Raw genomic sequence first — 5,000 nt, forward strand, 5'->3', positions numbered from 1 at the left:
TGTTTCTCGCATAATTACATTCGACAACGCCTCAGTAATTGTTCCACTTCCACTTCCTTCTCTCTCTCTCTCTCTCTCTCTCTCTCTCTCTCTCTCTCTCTCTCTCTCTCTCTCTCTCTCTCTCTCCCAGACTCCTTCCCTTGCCCACTCCCGAACCACTTTCTCCCTAAATACTTACTGTCTGTCTGTCACTTCCGCCCCCGGTTGGTGTTTCGCAAGTGTCGTTGTTGTTGTTGCGTCATGTTGTTTTTGCTGTCGTGTGTGTGTATGTGTGTGTGTGTCTTGTATACTATTTTACAAGTGTGTATTGAAACTATAGTCAATAAACTATCCATCTATCTATCTATCTAGAAGTATCTACCTATTTATCTATCTGTCTGTATGTCTGTTTATCTATCTATCTATCTATCTATCTATCTATCTATCTATCTATCTAGCTAGCTAGCTAGCTAGCTAGCTATCTATCTGTGTGTGTGTGTGTGTGTGTGTGTGTGTGTGTGTGTGTGTGTGTGTAATAATAATAATAATAATAAACGGTTTATTATTTAGGCAGTTGATAACTGAAAATGTACATAGGGGATGGGGAAAAACTTAACATTAATCCTAACGGTAAGACTAATCTAGGAGGTAAATACTATTGATTGATGGCTCGCACCATGGTGGGAATCGCACTGAGTCTGTACCGGTCCGTGCGCGGCGCCTTCAGGGGCGTTATTTTGTTGTGGTGTCTGGTGGCACGGACAGGGCGAGGCGCGTCGGGCGGCAGCATGTCTCTGAGACGCGGATGATGCAGTAGTCCCTTCCCAAACTTCTCCAGAGCCTCTCGGTGCCTGGTGGATATTCTGGACAGACTCAGGGTGGTCAGGGCTTCTTCATAGGTGGTGTATGCAGGGCCAAGGATGACCCTGCACGCCCTTTTCTGCACACTCTCTAGCTGTAGCTGTTGAGTGTGTGTGAGGGAGGAGGACCACGCTGGGGAGGCGTACATGAGTTTGGGGAGGATGAAGGTGAGGTACACCCCCCTTAACTCATCTGTCGGCGTCCCCAGCGACCTGAGTCTGCGCAGCATGTACAGCCTGTAGGTAGCTGATCTCACGGTGCTGGCGACATGCTGCTTCCAGGTCAGCTGGTCGTCCACCGTGACTCCGAGAAGCTTGGCACATTGGACCACCTGGAGGGGGTGAGGGCCCACTGTGAGCCGGGGAGGGGGCACTGGTACAGAGGAGGTACAGAAATGCATCACCACAGTTTTGCTGTGGTTGATGGTCATCCTGCTCTCCTCTGTCCACGTCTGCAGTCGCTCCAGAATTGCTTGCAGTGGCGAGTAGTCCGGGTTCTTGTTGGAAACTGGGACGCCCACGGTGCAGTCGTCCACATACTTCCAGCGATGGGGGGTGTCGGTGAGGGCGTCGTTGATGAGGAGGAGGAAGCATAGAGGACCCATCTTGGTCCCCTGGGGGACTCCACATGTCAGCTGTTGGAAATTAGAGACAGAGCCCTGATAGCGAACGGCCTGACGTCTCCCTGTGAGGAAGTCGGCTAGCCACGCTATCAGATTAGGAGGGAGACCCAGACTTACTGCCTTGCTGATGACAACAGTGTGATCAACTAGATCAAAGGCTTTTTTGAAGTCGACAAAAGCAACAGCTAGAGAGGTGTTTCGCTTGTCCAGGTGGCTGTGGATGAATTCAAGGAAGCTGGTCAGGTAATGTGAGGTGGAGGTGTGTGTGTGTGTGTGTGTGTGTGTGTGTGTGTGTGTGTGTGTATAAGAGAGAGAGAGAGAGAGAGAGAGAGAGAGAGAGAGAGAGAGAGAGAGAGAGAGAGAGAGAGAGAGAGAGAGAGAGAGAGAGAATTTTCAAAACGAATTGAACTCATTAATGAAAAAAAAACGTAAGAAGCATTGCGTGGAAGAACCAAATTTATGAGCATGGTACATGAAAATGAAAAAAAAAAATATGAAGAAGGAAGATACAAACAGCTATTTTATACTGGAATAGGAATAAGTAAAATAATAATAATAAACAAAAATAGCGATGAACTGGAGGAAAAATAGAGACATAAACACAGGAAATGAAAGGTTGGGGGGAGTAAGTTAGCATGAACTGAGCGACACTCGAGTGAAAAAATGCCTCACTTTGAGATAAAAAGTAAAGAACATGTTGGCGCGTATGCATCTTTCATTAAAGTAAGTCATACTGGTGTTTACTTTTTCACGACCTCCACCACCATCACTGCCACTTTTTCGATCTCCTCCTCTTGCTCCTCTTTCTTTTTTCTTGTTCTTTTCTTTTTCCTGATGTTGTTGTTATTCTCCTCCTCCTCCTGCTGTTCTTATTTTCTTCCTGTTCTTATTCCCTTCTTCTTATTCTTGTTTTTTCTTGTTATTCTTGTTCTTGTTATCATTCTCCTGCTTCTGCTCCTTCTCCTTCTTCTCCTCCTTCTTCTCTCCTCTCCTCTCCTCTCGTCTCCTCTCCCCTTCCCATCCCATCCCATCCCACCTCACCCTACCCCACCCTCCTATTCCTTCTCGTCTAAACCACCAGCTTTTTTCTCCGTTTTTCCCTCCTACCCTCATTCAAACGGTGGTGAATTGTAGAACATTGCAGACTATTCAAGCGAGTAATGTGATTATAAGCAACAAAAGGCTTTCAGTCAGGTGCTACTTAAGGCGAGTGTTCCCGTGTTACCACTCCTTGCCCACTGCCATCTTACGGAAGCCGCGGGAGTTAAGTATTCCTTATTAGAGAAAGATCAGTGCATTTTCCACCTCACCTTTAGCACCTCACCCTGATTAACCTGCGGCCATGTTTACGCTGGATATTTTGACTGTTTTTATTTCCTTTTTTTTTTTTTGGGGGGGGGGGTGGGAGGGGGGCGGTGGTGAGAGAAATAATACAGTTTTGTGTCCTGGAAATTTATTGTCTAACTAATCATGGGGTTTTTGAAGATTATTGTAGGCAAGAGGGTGGTGCAGGAGGGAGGGATGATGACTTTTTTGTGTCTTTTTTCGTTGGTGGTGTGGGGCAGAAATTCATGTAAGTTTTGTAAACTCTGACGGAACTTTGTATTCAGTGAACCTTAATTGCAGTTATCATGTCTAATGCTTCATTTACTCGTTGCCTCCATCTTTACTTCACAGCCTCGCAGGTCCTCCTCCTCCTCCTCCTCCTCCTCCTCCTCGTCCTCTTGACTCAATTTACTAAATCTCATTCATGCTCCTCCTCTACTTCTACTTCCATTTTATTTTATCATTCTTCTCTTTCACTACTCATTCAATTTCTCCTCTCCAGACTTGTTCATGTAACATCGTACATCTTTATGGCCATCTCTGTCCATTATAGACATTCTTCTCTTCCTCTTCCATGCAACTTCATCATCTTTACTTCCATCTCATCCCATTTTAGTCTTCTACATTTCTCTCTTCCACTGTTTATACCAATCCGTGCAACCGCAGACATTTTAATTTCATTCTATTACATTTTTCTCCCCAACTTCCACAATTTACCTTCATACATGCTTCCTCTTATACTTTCCTCTCATATTTTAGTATAATTTTCTTTCGCATTTTTCTTCACATCCTCAAATATTTTAAGGACATAAGAACATAAGGGAGTAAAGGAAGATACAAGAAACCATCAGGCGTGCACGTGGCAGTCCCTACTTATTTCCACCTATCATCCACATCCATAAATTTATGTAATCTTCCTTTAAAGTTCCCTAATGACTCAGCACTAACAAAATGATTACCGAGTCTGTTCCATTCATCTACTACTCTGTTTGAAAACAAATTCCTTTCTCTCTTATCATTTCTTGTTTTATCCTGATTACTGATCCTAAGAATTTTGCTTATGTCATTCTTGTTATACTACCTTCTGTACAGCTTGAAAACTTCCATCAGGTCCCCTTTCAACCTACGCCTTTCTAAGGAATGCAAATTAAAACGTTAAACAATGTGTTTTCGCCCGGGATCGAACCGGGGACCTTGCGCGTGTGAGGCGCACGTGATAACCACTACACTACGAAAACTTGATATGAGAATATTATCATTTTTGTCCAGATCTTCCACAACTTATCTTCATACATACTGGCTCATATTTCCCATTAATTTCGTTTTATTGCAGTCTTCTTTCTCATTCTCCTTCACTCCTACTTATGCATGCAGCCTCTAACATTTTTACTTTCATCTCATTATGTTACATTAATCCTCCACATTCTCTTCATTCATTCCAATGCCTCCACATCACCTCTCCTCACCACATTTCTCCCCATCCTCCTTCACATCTTCCTCTTCAGTCACCACTTGCTTTACCTACGCAATCATCCCAGCACCTTCGATCTTAATTACTAGTATTCTAGCCGCATCTATTTAATTTCTCACTCATTTTACAGTCTTGATATTCTGAAGACTCATACATTTTCCTATCTATGCATATCACTTATTACTCTTCCTTTCCTTATCTCATCACCTTCCCTCTCCTCACGCACGAGTATCCCCTTATCATATTCCCTCATACCTCCTCACTGCCTCAAATACTAACACTTTCTCACGGCAGGGAATGTGTAATAGGTTTGAACTTGCATAAAATACCTCTCCGAGTGGTGGAGGTGTGGGTGAGTGAATGGATGGATGAGTGGAAAGGTTGATGAGTGAATGGTGAAAGGAAAGGTTAGTCGAGGCATAGGCTGAGTGTTTAAGATGGATGATGAGTGGGAACGTGGATAGATAGGTAGGTGGGTAGATGAGTGAGTAGATAGGCATAAAAGTGGGAGGTAGAGATGGGCAGGAAAGTGGATAGGTTGCTGGGTGGAAAGGTGAGTGGATAGATTGATGGGTAGGTGAAAACTGTAGATTTTAGGGCGTCTCTCATCTCATTGTATTCTCCATTAACATTCTCCTCTTCCCCTCTGTGGTTTCCTCCGCATCACCCGTCCTTGCCACATCACCTCTCCTGCCTCACATCTTCATTCATCACCATAATAGAATATAATAGAGCAATATA

The 5,000-nt window shown here is 44.0% G+C and overlaps 1 long non-coding RNA gene and 1 other non-coding gene across 4 annotated transcripts in view; one reads left to right on the plus strand and one right to left on the minus strand.

The window, feature by feature from the left end:
* LOC135094047 (uncharacterized) overlaps positions 1-5,000 on the plus strand; it is a 138,223-nt gene that overhangs the window by 75,893 nt on the left and 57,330 nt on the right. The gene's annotated exons all lie outside the window — the stretch shown is intronic.
* On the minus strand, positions 3,954-4,026 carry Trnav-cac (transfer RNA valine (anticodon CAC)). The gene has a single exon. It is a non-coding gene; the product is annotated as a tRNA-Val (tRNA).

This window comes from Scylla paramamosain, chromosome 3, assembly GCF_035594125.1.
Source record: "Scylla paramamosain isolate STU-SP2022 chromosome 3, ASM3559412v1, whole genome shotgun sequence".
Lineage (NCBI taxonomy): Eukaryota > Metazoa > Arthropoda > Malacostraca > Decapoda > Portunidae > Scylla > Scylla paramamosain.